This window comes from Pongo pygmaeus, chromosome 15 (assembly GCF_028885625.2).
Source record: "Pongo pygmaeus isolate AG05252 chromosome 15, NHGRI_mPonPyg2-v2.0_pri, whole genome shotgun sequence".
Taxonomy (NCBI): Eukaryota; Metazoa; Chordata; class Mammalia; order Primates; family Hominidae; genus Pongo; species Pongo pygmaeus.
This window is the reverse complement of record NC_072388.2, coordinates 76095893-76115427: the sequence shown is the minus strand read 5'-3', so window position 1 is coordinate 76115427 and position 19535 is coordinate 76095893. Positions and strand designations below refer to the sequence as shown.

General features: G+C 43.9%; 1 protein-coding gene and 2 pseudogenes across 3 annotated transcripts in view; 1 reads left to right on the top strand and 2 right to left on the bottom strand.

The window, feature by feature from the left end:
• TMEM63C (transmembrane protein 63C) overlaps positions 1–867 on the bottom strand; it is a 79445-nt gene extending 78578 nt beyond the window's left edge. For all 3 annotated transcript variants that reach the window (XM_054449088.2, XM_054449090.2, XM_054449089.2), the window contains exon 1: positions 723–867. The gene's annotated coding sequence lies outside the window, so the exon portion shown is untranslated. The remainder of the gene's footprint in view (positions 1–722) is intronic.
• An 8368-nt stretch (positions 868–9235) lies between these two features.
• LOC129012364 (protein FAM204A-like) lies at positions 9236–9831 on the top strand (annotated as a pseudogene).
• Positions 9832–18130: 8299 nt separating this feature from the next.
• Positions 18131–18818, bottom strand: LOC129012363 (UDP-galactose translocator-like; annotated as a pseudogene).
• Between the last annotated feature and the right edge of the window lie 717 nt (positions 18819–19535).

Below are 19535 nucleotides of genomic sequence, written 5' to 3'. Positions count from 1 at the left end.
AGGGCCCCTGCCCCTCCAGAGAGCATTCGGTGAAGGCATGGCCTGGGAGGCCAGCTCTGTAGGGCCTGCTCAGTGACCTTGGTCAAGCCACAGCACCCCCTGGGCCTCAGTTTCCCCAGGGCCTTCATCCAAACACAACGTTTCTCTCTCAAGGCCAGGGCGAGTAGGGAGGCAAGAGCCTTTCTTTGGAACCAAGCATATGGGGAAAGGGTGGCATTGTTCCCCTGGGGGCCCAGGAGCCCAGCCCGCCAGGCAGCAGCGCAGCAGTGACGTTGTCATAACCCATAACGGCGGAGCAGACTGCCCCCTCCCGTCCCAGCCCAGAGAGTGGGCGGCAGAGCCCCGGGGAATCCCTGGGTGGGGGAGAGGGTAGCCCCGAGCGGTAACTCCCACCTGGCTGTCAGGCAGGAGGCCGGGGACCCCCCAAGCAAACCTCCTACCCACCTCCGTTCCCCCCACCCAGTGAAGACCGGTCTACTAAAGCCACGCCCTCCTGGGTGGGCGGCTCAGGCCACCCTTTCCTGGGTACAAGCTAGAGACAGCCAGCGTGGCAAGGGACTGTGGCGCAGTCTCCTCTACCCCCATCCCTCCCAATACAAGGTCTCAGAAAGCACAGAAACAAGCAATCCTTCCCCGCCCCCTCCCCGCGCGGGACCTGGATCCGGCGCCCCTTCTTCCCGGCCCGACCAATCCCGGTCACCTCAACCGCGTCGCGTGCTCACCACATCTGCGTCCTCAGCACCGCGGCCCCAGCCCCAGGCTCGGTGCTCAGGCCGCCAGGCTGCAGTGACAGGCTCCACGCTCCCCACCTGGGAGGAGACTGCCAGCGGGTCCTCCTCCTCGCCGGCTGGGCGAAGCCAGCCCCACCTGGCAAGGGACCGTCAGCAAATTCCCCTCTGCATCACTGTGAGAGAGGCATCCCGGCTCCTCCCAAGCAGGGGCCAACCTTGGCCCCGCCCCAAAGCTGCTCTGACCTGCCGGAGAACCCAGGCTGGCAGATCCTACGCGAAGACCCAGGCTCCGCCTCAGAGACCCTGTCGCTACCAGGAACCATCTGCAAATTACCATCTCAAACACACAAGGCTGCCGGTCCCTGGTTCCAGCTTGCTCCAGCTCCCCTGATGCATTGGGCCTCGGCAGCTCCTTTGCCACCTCCCCTCGCCCTCCCTGAGGCATGTCCCCTTTCCCAGTCTCCTTAGTCCCATCAGCCAGAAGCAAGAAAAGCCACCCCAGTCCCACAAAGTAGCCCTCTGCCCCGCCCAAGGACCAGGTCCTGGCACCACCCTAGTGGCTGGTACCCAGCTGCTACCCAGACTCCTTCTTCCTCAGCAAAGGAGTTATCTACAATTGGCCACAGCCCCACCAGAGAGGCCCAAGGGAGTGGGCTGGGTCATTTCCAGGTTGCGGTGGGCCACACTCCTGCAGGTCTCAGAGTTTCATCAAAGTCCTGCCCACTCTGCTATAGACACTGGTTTTGACCCTGAGGACAGGTGCCAGTGTTTGCAACCCCCAAAGATCAGTGTGCAAAACAAGGGGCAGTAGTAAACAGCCTCTCCCTCCCAGGCAGGGGCCTAGGCACATTTATGTCATCGACATTATCTGGCACTTGCAGTACAATAGCTAATGGGAAAGGAGCCACTGCCCAGTGCTCTCTGAAAGTGACTCCCTTTCACCAGTTAGGGCTGTCAGCAATATGATAAGAAGCCCATAGAGGAAGCCGTGTGAACACAAGGTCATGAGGTGCCAGAGGAGGGAGTCAAAGGCTGGTTATGCTTTCATGGGTTGATTTCCCCATAACCAGCAGCACAGCACCCCCTTCCACACAACCGTCTCAGGCTGGCGCACTCTGGTCATCTCCCTCTTCCCCTGACCCCCTGGTTCTCATGACCCAACCACCCCACGAAGGCCCAAGGGTGAGCCACATAGACTCTGTCGAAGTCTATCCATTATCCGCTCACTCGCCCAGGCTGTAATGCAGTGGCGCGATCTCGGCTCACTGCAAGCTCCGCCTCCCGGGTTCACGCCATTCTCCTGCCTCAGCCTCCCGAGTAGCTGAGACTACAGGCGCCTGCCACCGCGCCCAGCTAATTTTTTGTGTGTGTGTGTGTGTGTGTTTTTTAGTAGAGACGGGGTTTTACCGAGTTAGCCAGAATCATCTCGATCTCCTGACCTCGTGATCCGCCCGCCTCAGCCTCCCAAAGTGCTGGGATTACAGGTGTGAGCTACCGCGCCAGCCCACTCATTATCTTTTCATTCACGGGACAGGAAGACTTTTGAACATCTATTCTGCAGTGGCAACAGGGCATCAGGGTCTAGGTTCCAGCCCTTGCATAGCGGCTATCATGCTGTGCAACCTTGGGTAGCTCATTTGATCTCTCTTTGTTTTTCCCTCTCATCTGTAATTCTGAGAGGGCTGGGCTAGTTGGGGTCTCACACTCCTCTGCTCTGACGCCTTTATTCTCCTCTTCTAGGATAAAGGCCAGCGGGTACAAAGACAAACCAGATCAATACAAGAATAGTGCTGGGAACGCTAGCTGCCTGCATTTCAGTCCCAGCTGGGCCACCTAAATGTGGGACTTAACCTCTCTGTGCTTTTTTTTTTTTTTCTGGCATATGGAAAATGGGGGAAAACAATAATCATAAGCTTAAAGGGTGATTGTGAGGATTAAATGAAATACCGTATACAAAATAAATGCTCTGCAAATATTCATTGTTGTTGCTGTAGTTATGCTATTCACAGTCTGGTAGGACAGCATAAATTCTCAACAAAAGCAGTTTGTCTTTTCCTTCTCTGCTTCATCATCACAGAAGCTGTTGTAAGCCCATATCCAACCCGCTCCACCTCCTAGAGGAGAAACCTGATAAGCATCAAGGACATGCCATAAAGAGAGGCCAGCTGTGGTGGCTCACACCTGTAATCCTAACAGTTTGGGAGGCTGAGGTGGGCAGATGACTTGAGGTCGGGAGTTCAAGACCAGCCTGGCCAATATGATGAAACCCAGTCTCAACTAAAAATACAAAAATTAGTCAGGCATGGTGGCGGTCACCTGTAATCCCAGCTACTTGGGAGGCTGAGGCAGGAGAATCGCTTGAACCCAGGAGGCAGAGGTTGCAGCGAGCTGAGATCACACCACTGCACTCCAGCTGGGCGACAGAGTGAGGCTCCGTCTTGAAAAAAAAAGAAAGATACAGTAAAGGGGGACGGAAGCCAGGTGTAGTGGCTCACACCTGTAATCCCAGCTACTTGGGAGGCTGAGGCAGGAGGATTACTTGAGGCCAGGAGGTTGAGACCAGCCTGGGCAATATAGAGAGACCTACATCAGAAAGGAGGCCAGAGGAGGGCAGAGGAGGGCAGGGGACGGAAGAGGAGGGGAGGGGAGGGGAAGAGAGGAGAGGGGAAGGAAAGAAAGAAAGAAAGAAAGGAAAGAAAGAAAGAAAGAAAGAAAGAAAGGAAGGAAGGAAGGAAGGAAGGAAGGAAGGAGGGAAGGAAGGAAGGAAGAAAGGAAGGGAGGGAAGGAAGGGAAGGGAGGGAAGGAAGGGAAGGAAGGGAAGGAAGGGAAGGAAGGGAAGGAAGGGGGGAGAACCCATGGAAGGAGGAGAACCCGTGGAGATGCCAGGCGGGCTGTGTGGTGGGGAAAGAGATGACCCCAATGTCCCAACCAACCACCTAGATGAGTGTCAGCTTGTAGAAGGTTCTCAGTAAAGTTGTATGGGTATGAATAACTGAGGCTTTCGAAAGAAAGGCCCTTCTGGTCTGTGACACAGAAAACACTTATCACTCTCTCACTTGTGGATTGGGGTGGGAGTGCCTTTGGCCTGAGTTGTCAAATCTGAAAGATTGTGCCTGTTATTGTCTTCATGACTGTGTTGTTAACCTCCAATGTCTGGTCTGGGAACATAATCCAGAACAATATAAAAGAAACAAAAGGACTCTGAGTAACCCTTACAGCGAGCTGAGATGGCACCACTGCACTCCAGCCTGGGCGACAGAGCAAGATTCTGTCTCAAAAGGAAAAAAAAATAGAGAGAGAGGTACAGAAAAGGGGGATGGAAGCCAAGTGTGGTGGCTCACACCTGTAATCCCAGCTACTCGGGAGGCTGAGGCAGGAGGATTTCTCGAGGCCAGGAGGTTGAGACCAGCCTGGGCAATATAGAGAGATCTACATCAAAAAGGAGAGGAGAGGAGGGGAGGGGAGGGGAGGGGAGGGAAGAGGAGGGGAGGGGAGGGAAGAGGAGGGGAGGGGAGGGAAGAGGAGGGGAGGGGAGGGAAGAGGAGGTGGGGGAGGGGAAGGGCTTTTTCTGTAGATCACCTTGTGTCTTCAATTGGTGCCCACCTTTATTTTCTCCACACAAAATTTCAACAGATCCAGTGTGGCAGAGACTGCTAAGAGCCCCTTTTCTTTCCCTCTACCTTTTTGCAGTAGAGCTCCCAAGGTTAAAACCTGGATTTATGGCTCTCCTACTAGAGACCACATATCCCAGAACCCCTCACAGCCAGGTGGACGTATGAACTAAGTCCTAACCAGTGAGATACGAGTGGAAGTAATAGGTTTAATTTCTGGGCCACATCCTTAGAAGGAAGCTGGCTGTTCTCTACTTCCTCTTTCCTCTTTGTGAAGACTGGGATGTGGACACAGGGTGGAGGGGAGGGCAGCTTTGATGATGCTGACCAGGACAACTCCCTAGAGACAGTCAAGCATCAAGGCAGGAAGAATTTGAGTCACAAGATGACCTGGAGAAGTGCCCTAGAATGCTGACCACCTTGCATTTTTCTCAGAGGAGAGCAATAACCTTGTAAAGTCACTATTGTCTGGTCTCTGTTGCAGCAGCTGAACCAATAGCCTAAAGGAGAAGCCACTTTTCTGATTTTCAAACCCACAGCAGATGAGCAGGAGAATGTTAGAAGGAGAAAGGACTAATAAGAAAGCAAGCACAAAATAAAAAAAAAATAAAATAAAATAAAAATAAAAAATTTAGATTAACATTTTAAAAATTATTCTGATCAAGTCAATTATGATTTGAGATAATTTTTTATTTTCAGTTTACTAAAAGGGTTGTTAAATAATTTCCTTGGCCATGCAGAATTTAGTTTGCTTCCTCCAAAACATTTTAGTAACATATAAGTAAAGATTATTTAATTTAAACCTTTTAGCAGATATTGTTCTGTAACTCAAATACAAATAAATTTTCTTATTTCTGGTTAAAAAAAAAAGAAAGAAAGAAAGCAAGCACAGTGAAAAGGGCAAAAGTCAAGAGCAAGAGAAGAGAACAACGATTAAAAAAAAAAAGAAAGAAAGGAAAAATGCCGGGCACGCTGGCTCACGTCTGTAATCCTAGCATTTTGGGAGGCCGAGGTGGGTGGATCACGAGGTCAGGAGATCGAGACCCTCCTGGCTAACATGGTGAAACCCCATCTCTACTAAAAATACAAAAAATTAGCTGGGTGTGGTGGCGGGCGTCTGTAATCCCAACTACTCAGGAGGGGCTTTTCCCCTTTTGCTTGGCACTTCTCTTCCTGTTGTCATGTGAAGAAAGATGTATTTGCTTCCCCCTCCACCGTGATTGTAAGTTTCCTGAAGCCTCCCCAGCCATGTGGAACTGAGTCAATTAAACCTCTTTTCTTTATAAATTATCGAGTCTCAGGTATGTCTTTATCAGCAGCATGAGGACGGACTAACACACCACCTACTGTACCAAACATAATAGCTTAACCTACCTTAAATGTGCTCAGAATACTGACATTAGCCTATATTTGGGCAAAATCACCTAACACAAAGCCTATTGTATAATAAAATGTTGCATATTTCAACACTTTATTATAAAATGGGCTTTGTGTTAGATGATTTTGTTTATTGAATACTGAAAGTGAAAAACAGTGGTTGTATGGATACTTGAAGTATGATTTCTGAATACATATTGCTTTTGCACCATTTTAAAGTCAAAAAATTGTAAGTAGAGTCGTTGTAAGTTGGACTGCCTGTACTGATTGATCAGTGAAATTGTCTGAGATCTTAAACCAGCCCAGTGAACAACTGCAGGGACCCAACCCTCATAGTTTTGTTGAGCCTATGGTGGCCCTTGGAACTTGCCTCTGTTATTTAGAAATAATTTCCTTCATAAACACTTAAGCTCACAAAGACCTACACACACAAGAATGCTCATTGCAGAATTGTTTGTAATTGCAAAAACAACAATAACAATAAAAAACCTCACAACTGTGCACAGCCTACACAAATGTACATGGGGTTTCTGTAGTACCCAGGTGAGATGTTCAGGAAAAATCAAAATGAGAGAGAAAAGGCAGGAAGTGAAAGCCACACACCAGTGTCCCTATCACCCCAAGGCCTGGTGCTGGGTGAGGCTGCTAGGCAGAGGGTAAGCAGGGGTCCATGGGCTTGGAGATGATGGGAGTCAGACCACAGATTTTACTACAGGACCCAGAATATAAACATATGCCACTGACAGGGACAGTATTTTCAAGGCAGAGCCAAGACACTATTTATACTTTAAGTGGCAAGTCACATACTCTAGGGTATCCCTGATCCCAAGAGCCAAATAAAAACTCTCTAAGAAAGTGGATACATTTTGGGAGCTCAGCTCCTATCAGACGCTCTAATCTGCCTTTCCAGACAGAAGGGAATTTGATTTCCTGTGCAGAAAGTATGTGGGGAAATGTATTGGAATGGAAAACCATTTTTCCAGTGTCCTCTGCCTAACCAGACACACAGTTGTGGATTTCTAGAGAGAAGAAGACTTCAGGCTTAGGTCTAGACACACAGCACTGTCTCTACTTGGAAGCTGGCGTTCCCCAGCGGAGGAGTCAGGCCCTGTGATCACTCAGCCCTGCCACAGAAGAGAATCCAGGCTTCCCTTCTTCGGGGGCAACCCTGGCCCCTCTGCCCTCTCTTACCCCTGGCCTCAGACTGGGCCCCACTCACCAAGACCCCACCGGTGGGTAGTCTTAGCCAGCAGCAATCTCTTTTGCTAGTACTTCTCCCCCTGGAAGACGAGAAATTCACAGCTGGTAGGAGGTCATTGTTATCCACCGCCACTATCACTTAATGATATTGGAAACTTCTGGGCGGGTGAGGTCAGAAACAGGTGTTGATGACATCACAAAAGAAACACCACTGTGTTGTGCTGGAACTCTGGGATTCTGCTATCATTTCTTCACCCAGGATTGAGCTCAACTGAGCATTTTCAGACAGATCTGGGGGTTGAAGCCTGCACAGCCTCACCTCAATTCTATCTTGAGCCTGGCTGATGCCCTGCAGAATTAGATCCTTAAAGAATAAATGGGTCGGCTGGGTGCAGCGGCTCACGCCTGTAATCCCAGCACTTTGGGAAGCCGAGGCAGGTGGATCACGAGGTCAGGAGTTTGAGGCCAGCCTGGCCAAGATGGTGAAACCCCGTCTCAACTAAAAATAGAAAAATTAGCTTGTCACAGTGGCAGGCGCCTGTAATCCCAGCTACTCGGGAGGCTGAGGCAGGAGAATTGATTGAACCCGGAAGGCGGAGGTTGCAGTGAGCCAAGATCGCACCACTGCACTCCAGCCTGGGTGACAAAGCAAGACTCTGTTCCAAAAAAAAAAAAAAACACACACACACACACATGGGTCGTTGCATTGATATTTTACTGAGGCTATAGAACTCCCCTGCTTCCCCAAGAGGATACACATGAGGCAGAAATATGGGTTTCTTCTGGGCCACAAAGTGAAGATCTCCTCTTCAGGGCCTCATGTCCAGGCTCTTGAAATCAGCTCCGTTGTACTCCTTCCCCTGGGAGTTGGTGTCTGTTTTCAGTAATGAACCTTTTCTTTGTTGTATAAGCTTTATTAACTTTGTGAAATATAATACATATACAGAGAAGCATATACCATACACAAATGAGCACTATAATGAATAATCATAAAGCAAACTCTTGTGTAGCGACACTGTTTAAGTCGATAAATAGAACATTATCACCAGAAGTTTCCCTGTATTGTTTCCCAATCCACCCCTTTCTCTTCCGGTCCCTTCCCCGCACAGAGATAGCCCTATCCTGACTTCAGTCTTTCCTTGCATTGCTTTGTACTTTTACCACCTGATTATTCATTCCTAATCAATATGGTTTGGTTTGGTCTGTATTTTGAGTGTACATTAATAGAATTAGAGTATAAATATACTTTCATGTTGGGCTGTTAAAACTCAACATTGTTTTTTTGTTTTGTTTTTCTGAGATGGAGTTTCACTCTTGTCGCCCAGGCTGGAATGCAATGGCACAATCTCGGCTCACTGCAACCTCTGCCTCCCAGGTTCAAGCGATTCTTCTGCCTCAGCCTCCCGGGTAGCTGGGATTCCAGGCATGCGCCACCACGCCCAGTTAATTTTTGTATTTTTAGCAGAGACGGGGTTTCACCATGTTGGCCAGGCTGGTCTCAAACTCCTGACCTTAGGTGATCTGCCTGCCTCGGCCTCCCACAATGCTGGGATTACAGGCATGAGCCACCACACCTGGCCTCAACGTTGTGTTTTTAAGATTCATCCACACTGTGGTATGCAGTTGGAGTTTATTCATTTTCATTGCTCTATTGTTTGACTATGCCATAAATTAATCCTTCCCAGTTTGTTTGGCATTTGTATTTATTTCCAGTTTTTTATTAGTGAGTGCTGTGATTTGAATGTTTTTTGTCTCCTCCAAAATTAATTAATTAATTGAAAAATATAGGCCAGGTGCGGTGGCTCACTCCTATAATCCCAGCACTTTGAGAGGCTGAGGCCAGCAGATTGCTTGAATCTAGGAGTTTGAGATCAGCCTGGGCAACATAGTGAGATTCCATCTGTTAGAAAATATAAAAATTAGCTGGGCATGGTGGTGTGCACCTGCAGTCCTAGCTACTCTGGAAGCTGAGGTGAGAGGATTTCTTGAGCCTGGGAGGCAGAGGTTGCAGTGAGCCAAGATCACACCTCTGCACTCCAGCCTGGGTGACAGAGTGAGACCCTGTCTCAAAAAAAAAAAAAAAAAGAAAGAAAGAAAAGAAAGAAAGGAAAAAGAAAAAGATGGTAAAGCAGGAACTCAATCATTTTAAACTGTTCCAGAGCATAGAAATAGAAGTAAAATGTCCACATTATTTTATACAAAGCCCTGAAATAATGCACAACAATGATTTCACACAAAAATTATCTCTTAAAAAATTTTTTGGTTGACAGGGTCTTAAGATGGCTGCCAGGCGGCTGCATCCTGACAGAAGAAAAGATGTTGAGTGGGCTGGTACCTCCTGGCCTAAATGAAAGTGATGTTGAGTCAAACTCTGAAGATGAAGCTACATTGGAGAGCTCTGGGCTTAACTTACAGGAAGATAAAGAGGATGGGAGCATCAGAAAAGCAGAAATCATAGATTTCTCAACATATGAAACAAAAAGTGAAACAGAGTCAAATGTAAATGCCTAAGAAGAGTGTCCTTCTGGAATTCCCTTAGCTATGTGGAATTGAACAGTCCTCAAATGCAGCCCAGTGGAAGGAGCTTACTCAGTATTTTGGAGTCAATGAAAGGTTTGACCCCCCTGTTAAAAGGAAAACCATTGAGAAGGCCTCGAAAAGAGGATAGAGCAGGCTGTGGAGGAGTGGAATATTGAGAAGGCTGAGGAACTCAGCAACCAGCTAGCTACTCGAGAGCTCGGTGTAAAAATTGCCAAAGCAGTTGTCTGCCACAAGTTTGTAAAAGCCAAAAATGGAGACTAAAAATTCACAGGGCTGCCCAAAAAAAGAAGAAACTCTCATGGGGGTCTGAAGCAAAGAAGAGATGGGCAACCAAACGCAATGGGATATATGTAACTTGCCAGAGTGCTTGAAGACATTTATAGACTCAAATGCTCAATTTACTGAGAACGTTTTTCTGCCTGTGTTAAATGTCAGAAAATTGATAGCACTAGAAAAGAAATAAGCATAAAATTTGGGAGTTTGATTATCAGCTCTTTTCAATCTTTCTCTAAGGACTTTGTCCCATTGAAGTGAATAAAATGAAGCATTCTGTTATTTTTGTAAGAAATGTAAGAAAAAATATAGAAAAAAAGGAAAGGATTTTGTTTATTTATTTGTATAAACCCACAGTATAAAATCAGTTTTGCAGCCGGTCGCGGTGGCTCATGTCTGTAATCCCAGCACTTTGGGAAGCTGAGGTGGGTGGATCACTTGAGCTCAGGAGTTCGAGACCAGCCTGGCTGGCATGGTGAAACCCCAGCAGCCGGGCATGGTGGCGCATGCCTGTAGTCTCAGCTACCAGGGAAGCTGAGGCAGGAGAATGGCTTGAACCCGGGAGGTGGAGGTTGCAGTAAGCTGAGATCACGCCATTGCACTCCAGCCTGGGTGACAGACCATGACTCTGTCTCAAAAAAAAAAAAAAAAATCAGTTTTGCTGCCTTTCATTTATTTGGTTTAGCATAGCCAGTGAGCTTCTTGTACTTTCTTTTTTTTTTTTTTTTGAGACAGAGTCTCACTCACTGTGTCACACAGGCTAGAGTGCAGTAGCATGGTCTTGGCTCACTGCAACCACTGTCTCCTGGGTTCAAGTGATTCTCTGATTCTCATGCCTCAGCCTCCTGAGAAGCTGGGATTACAGGCAAGCACCACCATGGCTGGCTAATTTCTTTTTGTATTTTTAGTAGAGACAGGGTTTTGCCGTGTGGGTTAGGCTGGTCTTGAACTCCTGGCCTCATATGATCCACCTGCCTCAGACTCCCAAAGTGCTATGATTACAGGCATAAGCGATCATACCGGCCTTGTACTTCCTTATCTGTACCCAGTGTAATTACACGTTTACTGGAGCTGTGTTTTTAAGATTGATAATTATTTACAATGGATTAGTCGTAAGTGCCAAAAAGTCTCAATTGATACTGTCTTTACAAATGATGACTTGACCTTAATGTCATAAAAGCAGTTACTAATTTTTTTTATTGAAGGCAGTAGACCTGATATTTCAGAATTGCATATTAAAAGTAATTTATTAATTTTTGCGTACTTTCAGATAAACTATTACAATAAAGAAAGGGACTGAATGTTAAAAAAAAAAAAATTTCCCATCTTGGTTACTTCCTGAGCAAGTTGGAGCTGTGGGTGAGGGTTCCCTGGAATGGGGACAAGTTGGTTCCAGACGGTTTTGATACACCTCATTCTGCAACCCTCCTTTTCATACTCCAGGCCCATAAGAAACACATGGTATGGAAGTACTACTAGGGAAACTTCCTCTTCCCTTCTTCAGACTTGCTTCCTTACTTCTTTACTACTTTGGTCAGTATCACTGTAACGTGGCAGCTGCCTCTGAGGGGTCAGTCATTCTCCTTCAGTTCACTCACAGATTATGAGCCAGGTAATCTATTAAAAGCCTCTAAATGTTATTTATTCATCCAGAATCCCTTTCCAGGAAGATGTCTCCTTTCATACTTTGTGAGATTCTATTGAAAATAAGGATTTTGAAAAGCCCTGACATATTCCTGAGAATCTAGAGGATAAGCACATGCTCAAGAAAAACCTGAGAAAGCCCTAAGCTCTCACCTCTGCATGACCGACCTTCAGTCTCTATGCAAGAAGAAATTGAAGACTAAGGCAGAGTTGTAAACTGCCTAACTGAACTCTGAAGGCATGTCCCAATACACGCACACAGGCTTATCTATAAAGACTGGGCAATTTTACTGTTTTTGTCCCAGGTGTTTAAGGAAATCTCTGTCCAATCACTAGCTGATCATGAAGCTAATGGAACAGAGACTTCTGTGGCCATAAACACACACACACACACACACACAAAGAGTTCTGAAAATTAGTTCAGAAAAGGCACTAAACAAACAAACAGCAACAACTACAACAGGCAGGAACAACAAACCCTAGGGAAATCTGATTTCCAGAGTTGCCAAATTATACTATTCAAAATGTCCAGTTTTCTATGAAAAATTATGAGGCATGGAAAAAACACAAGGAAGTATGGCCCCTACACAAGAAAAATGACAATTGATAGAAATTATTCCTGAAGAAGCCCAGACATTGGGCTTACTTTTAAGAGACTTTAATTCAACCATTTAAAATATGCTCAAAAAACTAAAGGAAACCATGTACAAAGAACTAAAGAAAACCATGAGAATGATGTCTCACAAATAGAGAATATCAATAAAAAGATCAAACTTATAAAAAAGAGCCAAATATAAATTCTAGTGCTTAAAAGAATAACTGAAAGGAAAAACTTATTAGAGAGACTCAACAGCAGATTTGAGCAGGCAGAAGAAAGAATCAGTGAACCTGAAGATAAGTCATTGAGATTACTCAGTCAGAGGAGCACAAAAAAGAAAGATATAGAATAATGAGCAAACTTTAAAAAACATCACCAAGTATACCACAACATATGCATAATGGGAGTGCCAGAGGAGGTAGTGGGGTCTAATAGAAAGAATACTTGAAAGAAATAATGGGCAAAAACTTTCCAAATTTGATGGAAAACATTAGTCTATACATCTAAGAAACTCCAAGTAGGATAAACTCAAAGAGGTCCACATTGAGACATGTTATAATTAAACTGTTCAAAGATAAAGACAAAGATAGAATCTTGAAAGCAGCAAAAGAGAAGCAGCTTATCACATAGAAGTAATGTTTAATAAGATTAACAGCTTATTTATCATTAGAAACCATGGAGGTAAGGAAGCAATGGGATAGAACATTAAAAGGACTGAAAGAAAAACAGCTGTCAGCCAAGAATGCTATATCAAGCAAAACTATCCCTCTGGAATGAAATAGAAATTAAGAAATTTCCAAATAAAAAAAGAGTTTGTCACTAATGCCCTACAAGAAATGCTAAAGGGAGTCTCTCATGCTGAAATGAAAGGACAGTAGGCAGCAATTTGATTCCACATGAAGAAATAGAGAACACTGGTAAAGGTAAATATAAAAGTCAATATTAATGTATTTTTGGTCTGTATCTGTTCTTTTTTTCCATATTATTTGAAAGGCAACTATACAAATAAAAATTATTGATATATATCTATGATAGGCACAAATGTGTAAAGATGGAATTTGTGACAAAAGCAACATAAAGATGGGGGTAGAACTATATAGTAGCAAAATTCTTATACTGAAACAGTATTAATCTAAACTAGATTGTTATAAATTAAACATTAATTTTAATCTTCAGGACAACCACTATGAAAATAACTAAAAATATATAGTAAAAGAAAAGATGAGGAAATTAAATGGTATGTAAGAAAATATCAGCCAATCACGGTGGCTCATGCCTGTAATCCCAGTACTTTGGGAGGCTGAGGTGGGTGAATCATTTGAGCCTAGGAATTCAAGACCTGCATAGGCAATATGGTGAAATCCCATCTCTACAAAAATACAAAAATTAAGCTGGTATGATGGTGTGCGCCTTAGTCTCAGCTACTTGGGAGGTTGAAGAAGGAGGATCACTTAAGCCTGGGAGGTGGAGGTGTCAGTGAGCCGAGATTGTGCTACTGCACTCTAGCCTGGGTGACAGAGCAAGATCCTGTCTCAAATAAAGTAAAATAAAATCAAATAAAAATATCTTTAACACAGAAGAAGGCAGTAATGAAGGAAATAAGGAACAAAAATGGTATGAAACACAGAAAACAAATAGAAAAATAGCAGAAGTAAGTCATTCCTTAATTACTTTAAATGTAAATGAATTAAACTTTCCAGTCAAAAGGCAGATAATAGCAGATGAGTTTTTAAAAATGATGTAACTATGTGCTAACTACAGGTGACTCACTTTACATTCAAAGATACAAATAGGCTGAAAATGACAGGATGGAAAAAAGTATACCATGAAAACCGTAACCAAAGGGAGTGGGGGTGGCTATACTAATATTGGAAGCAATAGACTTTAAGACAAAAATTGTTACAAGAGGCAAAGAATGACATTACATAATGATAACAGGGATACTCCATCAAGAAAATATAACAATTATAAAGATATATGCACCCAGCAACAGAGCCCCAAAATATATGAAGCAAAACCTGAGATAATTAAAGAGAGAAATAGACAATTAAACAATAACTGTTGCAGATTTTAATATTCCACTTTAAATAATAGATAGAACAACTATACAGAAGATCATCAAGGAGGCCACTTGTGGTGGCTCACACCTGTAATCTCAGCACTTTGGGAGGTCAAGGCGGGCGGATCACCTGAGGTCAGGAGTTCAAGACCAGCCTAGCTAACATGGTGAAACCCCGTCTCTACTAAAAACACAAAAATTAGCCAGGAGTGGTGGCGGGTGCCTGTAATCCCAGCTACTTGGGAGGCTGAGGCAGGAGAATCACTTGAACCCAGGAAGTAGAGGTCGCAGTGAGATGAGATTGTGCCATTGCACCTCAGCCTGGGCAACAAGAGTAAAAACTTCATCTCAGAAAGAAAAAGAAAAAAAAAGATCATCAAAGATATAGAAGACTTGAAAAGTACTATAAACAAACTAGACCTAACAGATATTTATGGAGCACTCCACTCAACAATGACAAAATACACATTCTTCTCAAGTGCACATAGAATATTCTCCAGTATAAGTCAGATCACAAAATAAGTCTCAATAAATTTTAAAAGATTAAAATCATAACAAAATATGTTTTCTGACCACAGTGGAATAAAACTAGAAATCAATAACAGAAAGAAACCTGAGAAACTTATAAATAAATGAAAATTAAATAACACACCCTTAAATAACCAATGAATCAAAGAATACATTGCAAGGTAAATTAGAAAATATTTTGAGATCTATGAAAACTGTAATACAACATGCAAAAACTTATGGGATTTAGTAAAAGCAGTGCTTAGAGGGAAATTTATAGTTGTAAATGTCAACATAATAAAAAACAAAGGTTGCAAGTGACTAACATATCCTTCTACCTTAAGAAACTGGAAAAAGAAGAACAAACTGAATCCAAAACAAGAAGAAAGAAGGAAATAATAAAGATTAGGGTGGAGATAAATGAAATAGAGTACAGAAAACAATAGAGAGAACGAACAAAACCAAAAGTTAGTGTTTTGAAAACATCAACAAAATTTAAAACAATAAAACTTCAACAAAATTGATGAATCTTTATCTGGACTGAATAAGAAAAAAAGAGAGAAGACCCAAATTACTAAAATTAGGAATGAAAGTACAAACATTACTAATGACCTTATAAAAATAATAATGTTAAAAGATTATAGAGAATACTATGAACATCTGTATGCCAACAAATTACACAACCTAGATGAAATGGACAAATTCCTAGACACATAAGCTATCAAAACTTATTTCAGAAGAAATAGAAAACAGGAATAGATCAATAACAAGTAAAGAGATTGAATCAGTAATTAAAATTTAAAAAGAAAACTTCAAACAAAGAAAAACACAGGATCAGATAGTTTCACTAGCAAGTCCTACCAAGTGTTTAAACAGTTAACACTATTTTTTCCTCAAACACCTCCCCAAAAAGAAAAGGATGGAACACTTCTGAACTCATTCTATGAGGCCAGTATTATCCTAGTACCAAAGCCAAAGATATCACAAGACTGGCTAGGCTTGGTGGCTCACGCCTGTAATCCCAGCACTTTGGGAGGCCAAGGCGGGAGGATCACAAGGTCAGGAGATTGAGACCATCCTGGCTAACATGGTAAAACCCTGTCTCTACTAAAAATTCAAATATTAGCCGGGCGTGGTGGTGGGCACCTGTAGTCCCAGCTACTTGGGAGGCTGAGGCAGGAGAATGGTGAGAACCCTGGAGGCGGAGCTTGCAGTGAGCTCAGATTGCACCACTGCACTCCAGCCTGGGCGACAGAGCGAGACTCCATCTCTAAAAAACAAAAAACGAAAACAAACAAACAAAAAAATCACAAGACAAGAAAACAAGAAACCAACATCCCTCATGAATATAAATGCAAAAATCCTTAACAAAATACTAGCAAACCAAATCCAGCAGCATATTTAAAGGATTATATACCATGACCAAGTGGGATTTATCTCCAGAATGCAAAGATGGTTCAACAGACGAAAATCAATCAATGTACTATACTATATTAAAAGATTAAAAGAAAAAACACATGATCATCTCAACTGATGCAGGAAAAGCATTTAACAAAATCCAATACTCTTTCATGATTAAAAAAAAAAACAAACAAACCATAACACTCAACTAACTAGGAGTAGAAGAGAACTTCCCCAACCTTATAAAGGGCATTACATTAGTCTGTGTGGGCTGCCATAACAAAATACTACACACTGGGTGACTTAAATAACAGACTTTTATTTTATTCCAGTTCTATAGGCTAGAAGTCCAAAATCAAGGTCAGGGTTTATTTCTGGTGAGGACTTTCTTTCTGGCTTGTAGATAGCTGCCTTCCCACTGTGTCCTCATATGGCCTTTCCTTTGTGCTCATTTGAAGACAGAGATATTTCTAGTGTCTCCTCCTCTTCTTTCTTTTTATTTTTTTTTAAGACAAGGTCTCACTCTGTTGCCCAGGCCAGAATGCAGTGGTGTGATCATGGCTCATTGTAGCCTCAACCTCTTGGGTTCAAATGACCCTCCCACTTAAGCCTTCTGAGTAGCTGGGACTACAGGTGCATGCCACCACACCTGGCTAATTATTTTTTAAATTTTTTTGTAGAGACAGGGTCTCACTATGTTGCCCAGACTGGTCTTGAACTCCTGGACTCAAGTTATCCTTCTGCATCAGCCTCTCAAAGTGCTGGGATTACAAGAATGAGCCAGCACAGGTGGTTCTCTTCCTCTTCTTATAAAGACATCAATTCTATCCAATTAAGATCCTTTTTTTTTTTTTTTTGAGATAGAGTCTCACTCTGTCACCCAGGCTAGCGTGCAGTGGTGTGATCTTGGCTCACTGCAACCTCTGCCTTCTGGGTTCAAGGGATTCTTATGCCTCAGCCTCCCAAGTAGCTGGAAGTACATGCGCATGCCACCATGCCCAGCTAATTTTTTGTATTTTTAGTAGAGACAGGGTTTCACATGTTGGCCAGGCTGGTCTTGAACTCCTGACCTCAGGTGATCTGCCCATCTTGGCATCCCAAAGTGCTGGGATTGCAGGAGTGAGCCGCTGAGCCAGGCTAAGGCCCTCTCTTTATGATCTCATTTAACCTTTATTACCTCCTAATAGGTCCTGTCTCCAAATACAATCACATTGCGGGTTAGAGCTTCAATATGTGAATTTGGGAGGGATACAGTTCAGTCGAAAACAGGCATCTATGAAAAACCCACAGCTCACATCATACTTAATAATAAAAGATTGAAAGCCTTCCCCCTACAATCAGGAACAAGATAAGGATGTCAGCTCTTGCCCCTTCTGTTCAACAATGCATTGGCAATTCTATCTAGGGCAATTAGTCAATAAATAAATAAAAGACAATCAGATTGGAAAGGAAAAAGTAAAACTATCTCTATTTGCAGATCACATACTCTTATATATAGAAACCCTTAAAGAATCTACAAGAAAAGACTATTAGAGCTAATAAACAAGGTTAGTGAAGTTTTAGTGTACAAGAATCAGTTGTAATTCCATACACTAGTAATGAAAAATCAAAAAATAAAATTAAGAATTTCATTAATAGTAGCATTGAAAAACATAAAATAATTGGGAATAAATTTTACCAAGTAAGTATAAGATTTGTACACTGAGGCCAGGCGCAGTGGCTCACACCTGTAATCCTGGCACTTTGGGAGGCCAAGGAGAGAGGATCACCTGAAGTCAGCTACTCAGGAGGTTGAGGCAGGAGAATTGCTTGAACCCGGGAGGCAGAGGTCGCAGTGAGCCAAGATTGCGCCACGGCACGCCAGCCTGGGCGACAAGAGCAAGACTCTACCTCAAAAAAAAAAACAAACAAACAAACAAAAAAACGATTTGTACACTGAAAACTACTGTTGAAAAAAATTTTTAACAGAAATAAATGAAAGACATCCCACATTCATGAACTGGAAGACTTTTTTTTTTTTTTTTTTTTGCACAACACATTTTATTTGCAAAAACTCAGCTAAGAGTGTGGAGCTGGCAGGGGCTGGGGGGCTGAGCTGAGGTGGGTCATGGGAGAACTTAGTCATGTCGGCCCTGTGTGGGGCGGGGGTCGTGGGGACAAGGAGTCCAATGTCTACCTCACCCTATCCCTAATACTGATCAGAGTTTGGTCCCAGCTGGGCCAGGGCAAGAAGAGAGAACGAGGCCAGGCCAATGTCTTCAATCCCAGCGGCTAGGAACCCTTCCCCTTGGTGAGTAACTTTGGCAGAAAGGGCTCCATGATGAGGTCTCCACGGTGGGAAGACAGCTGCGGTGGCGGTGGCTGCCCGGGAGGCTGCTGGTGAACGCAGGGCCCGGAAGCGGAGGCAGAGGCAGAGGCTATGTCTTTGGCTGCACCTCGGGGAAGGCTGGAAAGTGGCAGCTGGTAGGTTAGAGATGGCAACATACTGGAGGTTATTCTGCAAGGTGCAGATGAGAGAGGGCACTGCGAGCTTGAGCGTGTCCACATACTGCACACAGGACGGCCTCATGGAGGAAGAGAACCAGATGCTTCACGTTACCCCTCTTCTGTGCGAAGAGCAGCAGCAGGCAGGTGAGACCTTTGAGCACTTCCGCCATGACCACAGCAGTGGTGGCAAAGAAGCGGTCCCCTGGCAACGTGCGGGCGTAGCGGATGCTGAGGATGAGGGAGGCATTCTGGACCACCAGCACAGCTAGGAATATGTACTTCAGGCGCCTGTGAGCCGCACTCGCGGTCCCCGGCTCCAATGCACCCGCAGAAACCGCCCCTGGCCTGAGCGCCGCGGTGGAACCACCAGCCCCAACCCCGCTGCCATGTTGGCATCTCTTTTTTTTTTTTTTTTTTTTTTTTTGAGACAAGGTCTCGCTCTGTTGCCTAAGTTGGAGTGCAGTGGCTTGGTCATGTCTGACTTCAGCCTCAACCTCCTGAGTGCAAGTGATCCTCCTACCGCAGCCTCCCAAGTAGCTGGGACCACCACACCTGGCTAATTTTTGTATTTTTTGTAGAGATGGGGTTTCACCATGTTTCCCAGGCTGAATCTTGATATTTTTAAGATGACAATACTCCTCAAAATGATCTACAGATTCAGTGCAATCTCTATCAGAATTCCAGCTGACTTCTTTGTAGATATAGACAAGCTAATTCTAAAATTTATATGGAATTACAAGACACCTGAATGCCGATCACAGTCTAGGAAAAAAAAAAAAAACCAGCGTTGAAGGACTGACGTTTCTCAATTTCAAAATTTACCACAAAGCTTCAGTAATTGAAACAATGTGGTAGTGGTATAATCTCAATTCCCTTTCTATATGAAATAGAATTGAGTACCCAGAAATAAATCCATACATCTATGGTCAGTTAGTTTTCAACAAAGGTGACAAGACCACTTGATGGTGGAAAGAATGGTCTTCTCAACAAATAGTCCTGAAATAATTAAATATTTATATGCAAAAGAATTAATTTGGATCCCCTACTTCATACCATATCAAAAAATTAACTCAGAGCATATCAGAGTCCTAAATATAAGAGACCTA